Raw genomic sequence first — 12,535 nt, 5'->3', positions numbered from 1 at the left:
AGTCAGTACTCAGAAGGCAGAGGCAGGCAGAATCCTATAGTTTGAGGCCAGTCTGGTCTGTCTCAAATGAAGTTTTAAAATTATTAACCAGGATGTTTATTTATTTAGGCTTTTTTTTTCCTTTGTTTTTTGAGACAGGGTTTCTCTGTGTAGTCCTGGCTATACTGGAACTCACTCTGTAGCCCAGGCTGGCCTCAAACTCAGAGATTTGCCTGCCTCTGCCTCCTGAGTTCTAGGATTAAAGGCATGTGCTACCACCACCCAGCTATTAACCAGGATATAATTGTACAAAATATAAAGTCCTCTCCAGCCCATCTCGCAGAATCCACATTGGCAGGCAGGTGTGTGTGCTCCTGCAGACTGCCCTCGGTGTCCACACAAACGCACCTGTACCTTCTGTCCTCTGGAGCCACCACTGTGGGAGGGGGGCTTGCTTAGTCTATTGCCCTGGGAGTACAGCGAAGAACTGAGCACGAACAAAAATGAATGGAGTCATCGATCTGAATGGGAAACCCAGAGACCTAGCAGAATCTGAACCCCTTTCCCCTCTCTGCCAGTCCCCCTACTCAGCCCCCCCCCCACACACATATAGTACTTCAGCAGTGTGCTGCTCCCAGTGGGATGCACCTGGACACCAGGAGTAATGTGACCAGTCACAGTGTATGACCCTGGCTTTGACACTCTGTTCTACTACTAAAAGCCAATACTTAATGCTATGGCTGACCTTGGCTGGGAAGTTAACCACATAAGAAGAGGAAAATTCAGTTGAAGAATTGTCTCCATCAGACTGACCTGTGAGTCTGTCTCTGAGAACACATGCTTTCTTGCTGATTGGTACGCCCCACCCCCACCGTGTGTGTGTGTGTGTGTGTGTGTGTGTGTGTGTGTGTGTGTGTGTGTAGAGCTTCATGCAAGCAGCTGTCCTTGGCCCATGCTCCTTGTCCTGCATTCCCTGGCTCTCTTGGGCCCTGTATCCTGGCTCCTAGGCATCTAGGGCAGGGGGCCAATGCTTTCAACTCTGCTCTGGCTTGGGCAGCAGCCGTGCCAGTGAGATCCAGTCAGAACAGCACCTGCTCCACACAGTTCATACAGAGTAGGGTTTCACGGGACTGGAGAGATGGCTCAGCTATTGAGAGCCTCTGCTCTTCCAGAGGACCCAGATTCGATTCCCAACACCCACAAGGGGGCTCACACTATCTGGAACTCCAGTCCCGGAGATCTGACGCCCTCCCTGAACACCAGGCCTCCAAGGCAGGCACAGATACACGTAGACAAAAAACACCCTTACACATAAAATAATAAATATAATTAATAAAAACAGAGTAGTAAAGTTTCACGTGGCCAACAGGTTGGGTATTGAAGAGGCTTACAGGAGCTCAAGGGACGAAAGAACTGCCCAGCATCTGGATGCTGTGGTGTGGCTGGGGTCTTCATCTTGCCACTCATTCCAGCTGCTATAGGCTCCGAACAATGTTCCTGCTGCAGACCAGATGCGGCTGCTGTGGCCTTCACGACCAGTGCCTGGGCCCCCCACTCCCACCCCCACCCCCACAAGGGCAGGAACCACAGAGAGTTATTTCTTATGTCTTCAGCTGCCAGTGCCTCTCACGGGCCAACTTCCACCAGGAACAGCTGGCGGGAGAGCCTTGGGAAATGCAGGGCAGCCCCAGCCTCCGCTACATTTGCTCCCAGAATGCAATCCAGAGGATTCATGGAACAGTGACTGGGAAGCTGGCATTCCCCTCCACAAAGCCCACCCATTGCCCCTGCACACAGGGACCTTTGCCTAGGCTGCTGGCTCTCTCCCGTTCCAGGGAGCCGCTCACCTGCCACAGAGGGTGTAAATATGAAGAAACCAGAGCAGAGAATGGGGTAGGAGTGATCCTTGCCTGGCGCCTCGAAGCTCATCATGCTTTCTTTATACACAGAAAGATCTTTGACTTGCCACTCACGAGGACCCACAGCTAGAAAACCACAGTGTTCCACTTCGGTTTCTTTAGCGACCCTTCAGGACGGCTTCCTTACATTTTTCTTTGCAATTTTGATGCGACCTACATTTCCTAGGAGACATGGCCGAACAGTTGACTCCAGTGCTACACAAAACAGGAAATTGCATTTCATGGGGTTTTATTATCGCTGGTTCCCGTTTGTTCCCAGAGATCGTCTAAGTCAAATGCTTGCCTTCTGAACAAGCCGCAGCACATTTAGCAGCGATTCGGAGATACATACTGACCTGCTACTGGTCTGACCCAGAATAAAGAATTAAGGAAGAAGAAAGAAAGAAGAAAAGAGAAAACCTGCCAAGGTCTTTATTCTTAAGTAGCTTACAGTTTCGTCGAGGGATAAGGCACGTGCACGAGCAATCTCGGAAAACATTAGGTGCGGCACTCTGTGCACTAAGGCCGTCGGTGGCACAGCTCTAAGAAGTCATTTCAGAAAGGCAATGCTGTATGTAAAGAAGGATTTGTATCTGGAAGGCAAGGGGAGGAGAGAGAAGGAGGGAGGGGGAAGGGGAGGGAGGAGAGGGAAAACAATGATAACAGGTGCAGGGCCAGCTAGAAGGCCTGGGGGCTTGCCTCACAAGCCTAGTGACCTGAGTTTCATCCCCGAACCCCGTGGGAAGGCGGAAGGAGTGCACAGACTCCTCAAAGCTGTCCTCGCGGCCGGTGAAAAAGAACAGCTGGTAAGGTGCTTGTTGCACAAAGCTGAGGACCTGAGTTCAATCACCAGGTCCCCCAAAGGTAGGAGGTAATCATAGCTTCCTCCACTTTGCTGCCTGGGGGGGCCAGCCTCCAACAGCACAGGGCTCCGAGGGAATCCACAGAGTCAGTGCATACTAGACTTTTCTATCTGGGACAATTAAGGGAAAAAACACTCACATAATCTCTTGATGGATTCCTTCAGACTTTTTCTTTTCCTTTTTTTTTTTTTGTTTGTTTGTTTGTTTGTTTGTTTTGAGACAGGATTTCTCTATGTAGCTTTGGAGCCTGGCCTGGAACTTACTCTGTATACCAGGCTGGATTCCAACTCACAGAGATCTGCTTGCCTCTGCTTCCTGAGTGATGGGATCAAAGGTGTGTGCCAGCACCGCCTGGCCAGACCTTTTCTTTATTCTTCCTTTGCATTCTCTATTCTTTATTTTCCTGGTGATTTCTTTCTCTCATTCTTTTTGTTTTGTTTTGTTGTTTTTGGTTTTTGGAGACAGGGTTTCTCTGTGTAGCTTCTTTGTGCCTTTTTTCTGGAACTCACTTGGTAGCCCAGGCTGGCCTGGAACTCAGAGATCCTCCTGCTCCTGCCTCCCCAGTGCTGGGATTAAAGGTGTGCACCACCACTGCCCGACTCTTTTTCTCATTCTTGACATTTTCCTTCTAACTCATTTTAACTCTATCTTTATTCTTTCCCTTACAGCTTATATACCCCAGCAAAATTTTTCAGGTAATTACAATGTGGTTACATTCTGTTTTTCAAGTGAATGATTACAACGAACACAAGATAAAAAAAAAAAAAAAAAAAAAAAAGCACATTTTCCACATCCCTAACACAATTAAACATTTCACGTATTACAGGTGAAAAACAAATTATCCCAAGAACCCATGTACATTCATACCCAAGCAACTTGCTATAGATTTACAGTGTGTAAGCAAGCAAGATATTCTTTTACTGGCAGGCTGACTTTTATGGTTACAAAAAAAAGGACCAATTAATTTATTACTTATCTTGAAAGGTAATCTTATAAGGAATCTTAAAAGAATCACAAATCTAAACTTTTATGTATGAAAAATAATCATTCAGCTCTACTTTAAATCTTTAGGGTATGTACCCACCCATCAATAGTTTTTTATATCAAGAGATTGAGGGCAAAAATGGGTATAAGGAATTAATCATCATCTTTGTTCACCAACCAAACTTAGCAAGGAAAAGTATGTCAGCTAGTAATAATTGGGTTGCTTTGTATTTATTCCCTGACCTTAACAAGTTCCTCACTCAACTATGTGCCTTTCTAAAACTTTACATTATCTTCTTGGGTTTTTCACCTCAAAGCTATTTGACAAAAACATCTAGTCTAACTTTAAGTTATTTTTAAAGCTTTGTTTCAGCTATGATGCACTCCGAAACCTGTGAACACATCCTCCAACATTTAAGTTAAAAGAATTTAAACTAGCTGGGCTACTGGGACTCAACTTTTTCTTAATCATTAATTAACCTAAGCTAGTCTATACAACTCCTCAATAGAAACTCATGTGTTCTAGCTGTGTGACACTTTCTTGATTTTTTTTAATCATCAAAACTCTACTTAAACTAACATTATTCTTATTATCAATTAGACAGTACAATTTAGGAAGAACTCATCTTCATAATAATCCACAGGTAAAAATGCCCAGTAGAACAGGATGTTTCCATGAGATAAACACACTACATTACAGGCAGTGGGGATCTCCCCACACCCATTCACACCATGCCAGATAGCAGAGAAAGATGGCAGGGGAAAACATGTGAAGGCACAGCAGAAGCAAAAGACATCTGGGGTCTGGGGTCTCAGGACCTTGTCTATCCGAGACTCACCCATCAGGGATTCGCCTACTGGTGGACTGACGCCCTGAAGTCAACTGCCACCTGCTGCTCCTCTGACATGGCCACTGGCAGTCCACACCGGTTTCATCTCCAGATGTTATCATTGTATGATTCTGCAAGGTCCAGTGAATTTTTTAAAGTTGCTTTTGCCAGTGTATTTTTTATTTTTATTTTTATTATTGGTTTTTTGAGATGAGGTTTCTCTCTGTAGCCCTGGCTGTCCTGGAACTCACTGTGTAGACCAGGCTGCCCTCAAACTCAGAGATCCACCTGCCTCTGCCTCCTGAGTGCTGGGATTAAAAGTGTGCACCACCACCACCCAGCTTGCCAGTGCATTTTATCAAAGCAACACAAGTGAAACCAAGACACTGAGTTCACAGTGACTGAGTAGAAGTCTTCATAGTTTGAGAGCACTTGCTGTTGTTGCTAAGAGCCAGATTCAGTTCCCAGCACCCATATCAGGCAGCTTACCTCTTCCTATAGATCCATTCCCAGGGATCCCAACACCTTCTTCTAGCTTCTGAGGATACCCGCAGGCAGGCACGCGCGCGCGTGCGCGCGCACACACACACACACACACACACACACACACACACACACACACACACAGAGAGAGGGGGGGCCACAGACACACATACATACACGTAAAATGAAACTGAAAAAATAAACTTTAAAACTCAAATTCATAGCCAGGTGTTCCAGCTTGTCAGTCAATCGCCAGTAAGCCATGCTGTGAATTAACTAAGAGATCACTCAGTATGGCCGGAGAGAGACAATGAAAGGAAAAACACAGAAAGAGTCCACCTTCCCTTGGGGATTCAGACAAAGGCAGTACTGTCAGGGTGTATTCACACTTGCGATTGCCGCAAAGATAGCTGTCAGAAACCTGGCACATTCTTGGAAGGGCCAAATGGCACTGGAGATAATCACCAGAACATGGAAACATTCCAAACAGGCAATTAGCTCCTGGATGAATAATGTGATGCGTCCAAACTGCCACACAGAGGTGTGACTCAGGTCCTGGTGTGTCCGTCTCTCCGAGCTGTCCCAAAGGGCTGAATCTATAGAGACAGAAAATAGGTTTGTAGTTGCCAGGGGCTTCAAGGAAGGACAGGGAGAGTCTGCAAACAGACCTGAGGCTTATGTCAGGAATAACAGAGACCATTCTAGAACCAGATGGTGGTGATAGAGGCACACATCTGTGACTTTAACTCATTTAACATGTCCAGTCTAATGAAGTTTAGTATGTTTATGGTATATAAATTTATATCTAATGGTTTGCCCCTTATGGGACAGGGCTATTCTATTCATCTCTTTCATTGTCTCTCTCCGTTCACTCTGTAGCCAAGACTGGCCTCGACCTCCAGCTCCCCCTGCCTCTAGCTTCTATATTACAGAGATGTGCCACCATACCTGGTTTATGTGGTGCTGGGGTCCAAACCCTGGGCTTTGTATACTCAGCAAGTTCTTGACCAACTGAGCCATGTCCCCAGCCCAGTGACGTGGCTTCTACAAAGATACAGGGTAGACTAGAAAGATGGCTCAGTGGTTAAGAGCACTGGCCTGTCCTCCAGAGGATCTGGGTTCAGTTCTCAGCCCCCGCATGGCAGCTCATAACTGTCTGTAGTGTCAGTTCTGTGAGGTCTGACACCCTCTTTTGGCCTCTTCAGGCACCAAGCAGACATGTGGTGCACATACATACATTCAGACAAAACACTCATCATACATAATGAATAAAAATAAATGGGGGGGGGCGATTTTAGCCAGGTGTGGTAGCAGAGGCAGAGGCAGGAAAATCTCTGTGAGTTTGAGGCTAGCCTGGTCTCTACCCATAGTGAGTTCCAGGAAAGCCAGGGTTATGTAGAGATAAAAAAACAAAAAAACAAAATATAACAAAAGATAAATTGTGGGTTGACTATGTCTGTGCTCTTGAAGACAGAAGGAACTAGTTCCCTCAAAAAATTTCACAAGGTGGGGTTAGCTAGATTCCTCAGTGGGTAAAGGTGCTTGCTGCCAAGCCTGATGACCTGAGTTCAATCCCCAGAACCCATCTAAAAAGCCAGACGTGGTGTTCCACACCTATAACCCCAGCCCTGGGGAGTCAGAAGCAGATCCCTGGGGCTTGCTGACCAGCCAGTCTGCTGTAACTTGAAAAGCTCTAGGCTAAGGAGAGATCTTGTCTCAAAAAAAAAAAACAAGAACAGCGCTTGAGGAATAATACTGACTTTTGACCTCTGGCCTCCACACTTACCAAAAGATATGCATACAAGACATGTTCACATATATGTACAAGCTCACCCCTCCTCACATTATAGCCATGACCTTTGTCATTCTGCTACTCCCTATATTGCTCTTTAGACCTTAAACTCCCGACCATCTTGTGCTTATAATCCACCAAAATAAATATTTATTGAAGGAACTCCCTGGGACAGGGGGTGGGGTATGTTCAAAGTAAGCTACAAACATGGGTAAAAATGCCTTACAGCTGGGAGGTGGTGATGCATACCTTTAAACCCAGCACTCAGGAGGCAGGAGCAGGAGGATCTCTGAGTTCAAGGCCAGCCTGGTCTACAGAGCTAATTTCAGGACAGCCAAAGCTACACAAGGAAACCCTGTCTCAAACAAACAAATAAACAAAAACAAACAAACAAACAAAAATGCTTGACATAATATAACCCAACATAATGAAATAAAATATCATTGATTAGTCAAACAGCTATGTACTGGGAATATGCCATGCACATTCCCTTATTTGATTTAGTCCACACAATATCTCTGTTAGGTGGATGCTAGTTAGGGAGATGTTTAGCTTCATTTTCAAGCGAGAAACAGGCCCTGACAGGTCCAGAGACTGGTTTCTGGTGGTGGAGATGGTTTCAAAGTCTCATTTCCTGATGCTCAGTTCCAGGACAGTTTCTTGACAACCGAGTTTCACTACTGTTGTAGAATATTATTTTTAGGTGTGTTACTTTTGTTTATGTTGCATTTGTTTAACTCTGTGAAGCTGTGTTACTGTGCCTGTCTAGAACACCTGACTGGACTAAGAAAGAACTGAATGGCCAATGGCAAGGCAGGAGAAAGAATAGGCAGGGCTGGCAGGCAGAGAGGATATATGGAAAGAGAAGTCTGGGAGGAGGAAGAAGAAAAGAGATGGAGGAGTGAAGAAAAAAAGTAACCAGAGAAGGAGGAGGAATCCAGGGGCCAGCCACCCAGCTACACAGCAAGCCACAGAGTAAGAGTAAGATTTACAGAAGTAAGAGAATGGGAAAAGCCCAGAGGAAAAAGGTAGTCAGGATAATTTAAGAAAAGCTGGCAAGAAATAAGTCAAGCTAAGGCCGGGCATTCATAATTAAGAATAAGCCTCCGTGTGTGATTTATTTGGGAGCTGGGTGGCAGGCCCCCCAATAAGAGATGGCTTTTTTTTCTTACTTAGTTTTTATTCATAATCATAAACTTAACTCTGCAATCCAGCTGGGCTTGGAGGGGAATGAAGAGGATATGGAACCCAGAGAACTTCAGTGAGAGCAGAGATTACAGGGTACTGTGAGCAGATGGGATGGGGGTGCTCTCCAGAGCTACAGAAGGAATGGTCTGGTGGGTGAGAAGTCGAAAGAATGAGAGTTGTCCACAGTCGGAAATGGTGATCTTCTTGCTGGTCTTGCCATTCCTGGACCCAAAACGCTCCATGTCTTCCACAATGTCCATGCCTTCTTTCACCTTCCCGAAGACCACGTGTTTGCCATCCAGCCACTCAGTCTTGGCGCTGCAGATGAAACACTGGGAACCATTTGTGTTTGGTCCAGCATTCGCCATGGACAAGATGCCAGGACCTGCATGCTTCAGGACGAAGTTCTCATCCTCAAATTTCTCTCCGTAGATGGATCTGCCGCCAGTGCCATTATGGTGTGTGAAGTCACCACCCTGGCACATGAATCCTGAAATAATCCTGTGAAAGGAGGAACCCTTATATCCAAATCCTTTCTCTCCAGTGCTCAGGGTGGGGTCGACCATGGCTGCAGCAAGCGGCGACGGGACAGCGGCGTCTGCAAAGCCAAGAGATGGCTTTTTAAGCTCTGATGTAGGTAGGGACTGAGTCACCCTACTAGTGGCGCTCCACTTCACAATTTGATGCTACTGAGTAATAGACACAAAGGGAAAGGAAAAATGAGCCCTTACCAGGCAAACTACTTTTGATAGGAAAACAACAACAACAACAAAACTCTCACATAATTAATAATAAAATAAAATTGTCAGAAAAATTAACTTGTTGAACTAATTCCCGAATAAAGAGAAATTCAAGTAAGAAAGAAAAGAGGACTTGGGCGGCAGCACACGCCTTTAATCCCAGCACTCAGGAGGCAGAGGCAGGTGGATCTCTGTGAGTTTGAGGCCAGCCTGGTCTACAGAGCAAGTTCCAGGATAGCCAGGGCTACACAGAGAAACTCTGTCTCAAAAGAACCAAGAAAAAAAGAAAGAAAAAGAAAAGAAAAAAGAAAAAGAAAAAACCTAAAGAAAGGAAGGAAGGGAGGAAAGAGGTGTATACAGCTGCTGCCAGTACCTCAGAGGACTGAGTCCAGCTGAGACGCAAGAACCCACCAACAGGTGCTGGAGAGATGGCTGAGCAGCTAAGAGCACTGGCTGCTCTTGCAGAGGACCCAGGTTTGATTCCCGGCACCCAAATGGTGGCTCACAACCATCTCTAACTCCAGTTCCTGGGGATCCGACATCCTCTTTTGGCCTCTTTGAGAACTGAATGCACACGGTACACATACAAGAAAACCACCCATATACATACATAAAAATAAATAAGTCATAAGAATTCCCCCACAATTTGCTGCAGATATTTGTCAACAGAGAAATAACACATAGGCTTTTCTTATACAGCTATTTTATGTTATAATTGCAGCTCAAGTTTTCTCCAGTCCTGCCCAGCCCCACAGGCCCTGCAGTCACTTATTAAATAATCACTCAGAAGCTTATATTAATTAAAACTGCTCAGCCATTAGCTCAGGCCTACCACTGACTGGCTCTTACATTTAAACTGGGCCCATTTCTGTTAGTCTATATGTTGCTACATATTCTGTGGCTTTACCTGTGTGTCATTACATGCTGCTCCCTGGATGGTGGGCTGGTGTCTCCTGACTCAGTCTTTCTCTTCCCAGAATTCTCCTTGTCTATTTATCCCATCTATACTTCCTGCCTGGCTCCTGGCCCATCAGCGTTTTATTAAACCAGTGTACAAAAGCATTATCCCACAGCAGATAATAGCAACAAACCAGGTTTTAGGCCTGGAAGAACATAACCTTGGGTAAGGCCACATTCCTTTCCCTGAATACTTCCTAGGTTCCCTTTGTTTACAGTAAAGCCACCCACTTTCCTGCATCCCTGTGAGATTATCAGTTGTAATCCTGCTAGGTGCCCCCCTAAAACTCCCCTGTGGTTTCATGGCAAACCTTTGCCGATTGTATCTTCAAAAGCCACTAAAATCCTACAGAAGGGCATTGTGAAGATAATAAAGTACAACTCTCCCTGGAGAAGCTCACACCCACACTCCGTTACGCTTCATTCTTTCCCTAAATCACTCCCTCACTTCCTCAACCAATCAATCAACCTCTCTCTCAATTGTATTTTATTTTCTGTGTATGAGTGTTTTGCACATATGCATGTCTGTCTACCACGTGCATTCCATCGCTGGCGCCCGAAGAGGCCTGAGGAGAGCATCAGGTTAGCTGGAACTGGAGTTACAGATGCTTGTCAGCCACCACGTGGGTGAAAGTGCTCTAAACTGCTGAGCCATCTCTCCAACCCCACCACCCTTATTTTTAAGAACCCCTACAAGTCAACCTGCCTAGTACACACCCCACCCCAGTGTTTCAAATGTATGTTGCAAATGTCCTTCGAACTAACCATCTTCCTCCTAAGTCCACACTCATTCTCTGGGGTATGTCCTTTCTGGGACCTTACTCTTAAACCATGTCTGTGTTAAAAGATTTTATTAGTTGATTTAGTTAGGGTTTCTATTGCTGTGACGAAACCATAAGACCAAAAGCAACTTGGGGAGGAAAGCATTTATTTTAGCTTACAATTCTCAGGTCACACTCTATGACCTAGGGCAGTCAATACAGGCAGGAGCTAAAGCAGAGGACATGAAGGAATGTTTCTTTCTGGTTTGCTCCCCCACAGCTTGCTCAGTCTTCTGCTTTCTTTCTTTTCTTTTTGTCCCCCCCCCCTTTGGTTTTTCAAGACAGAGTTTCTCCTGGAACTTGCTGTGTAGACCAGGTGGGCCTTGAACTCACAGAGATCCGCCTGCCTCTGCCTCCCAAGTGCTGGGATTAAAGGTGTGTGCCACTCCAACCCCAGCATCAGTCTTCTTTCTTTTTTCTTTTTGTTTGTTTTGTTTTGTTTTTCGAGACAGGGTTTATCTGTGTAGCTTTGGAGTCTGTCCTGGACCTCGCTCTGTAGCCCAGGCTGGCCTCAAACTCACAGAGATCCGCCTGGCTCTGCCTCCTGAGCGCTGAGATTAAAGGCGTGAACCACTGCCGCCCCAGTCTTCTTTCTTATACAACCGAGAGCCACCTGCCCAGGAGTAGCACCACCTACAACAAACTGAGAACTTTCATATCTAACATTAATCAAACAATGGCCAAAGACAGGTATGGTGGTACTTGCCTTTAATTCTAGCACTTGGAAGGAAGAAGCAGGAGGATCTCTGTAAATTTGAGCCCAGCCTAGTATACGTAGTGAGTTTCAACAGCCAGGACTACATAGAAAGACCCAAAAAAGTAAACAAACAAACAAACAAACAAACAAACAAACAAACGGTCCACAGGCTTGCTTACAGGCCAATCTTATGGAGGCCTTTTTTCTCAGTAGAGGTTCCCTCTTCTCAGATGACTCTAGCTTTTGTTAAGTTCACATACATGAACACAAACAAAACAACAAAAAACAACACACACACACACACACACACACACACACACACACACACACACACCTATTCAGTACATTAACCTCAAACAGTTTCATACTGGCTGGTCCTGACCTGAAATTCTTCTCTCTATCAAAGCTGTGAATCCTGGCTTGGCCTGAGTTGAAGTCCCTGAAAGATCAGGGGAACGTCTTAGGCTTCTGGAAGTGATAGAGTGAAGCTGTGCCTCCTTCCCTATCCCCCTTGACCCTTGATAAAGGCCAGCCTGGGCTGCATAAGACCCCATCTCAGAGAGAGAGAGAGGGAGGGAGAAGAGGTGAGAGAAGGAAGGAATGAAAAAAAGGAGAGAGGGAGGGAGGGAGGGAGGAGAAAAACACACAGAAATAAATGAACAAACGCATACTGAATTGATGTTCAGAGGGTTATATCATCTGAATATATAATCTGCTCAGTTTATATATTCAATAAGCCATCTTATTGAATGTCTTATTGGTATACATGATGAACAGTCACAAAGGAGTCCAGAAATACTAAACAAAGCCAGGCAGCAAAGTGACAAAGAAATCCAGCGCTGCCAAGAACTCAATCATTTCCGTGTGTCAGTGATCTACATCGTGTGCAGCTCCTAAAAGGAGTTTGGTTTTTAACAGTTCCGAGTCCAGTCAGTGTCCAGCGGCAATCAGAAGCCTTATTTTAAAGTAAACAGGGCCTGGAGAGATGGCTTTTCATGGAAGAGTGCATAGTGCTCTTGCAGAGGAGCAGGGTTTGGTTTTTAGGTTCCCATACAGGGCAGCTCCCAAAACCATCAGCAACTCCAGCTCCCAGGGTCTCCCTCTCCTGGCTTCCTTAGGCACTACAGTCACAAGCACAAACACATTTGCACATAGTTAAAAATAAAATAAATCTTTAAAGTACCTTTAAAGAAAGGAGGCTGGAGAGATGGCTGGATGGTTAAAGGAGCTTACCGCTCCTGCAGAAGTTCCCAGTTGGTTTCCCATCACCAATGTGGCAGCTTACAACCATCCGTAATCCCAT

General features: G+C 45.5%; 1 pseudogene; it reads right to left on the bottom strand.

The window, feature by feature from the left end:
- Positions 1-5,409: 5,409 nt before the first annotated feature.
- Positions 5,410-8,569, bottom strand: LOC102909390 (peptidyl-prolyl cis-trans isomerase A pseudogene; annotated as a pseudogene).
- Between the last annotated feature and the right edge of the window lie 3,966 nt (positions 8,570-12,535).

Source organism: Peromyscus maniculatus, chromosome 7 (assembly GCF_049852395.1).
Source record: "Peromyscus maniculatus bairdii isolate BWxNUB_F1_BW_parent chromosome 7, HU_Pman_BW_mat_3.1, whole genome shotgun sequence".
Taxonomy (NCBI): Eukaryota; Metazoa; Chordata; class Mammalia; order Rodentia; family Cricetidae; genus Peromyscus; species Peromyscus maniculatus.
This window is presented reverse-complemented; position numbering and strand designations above follow the sequence as displayed.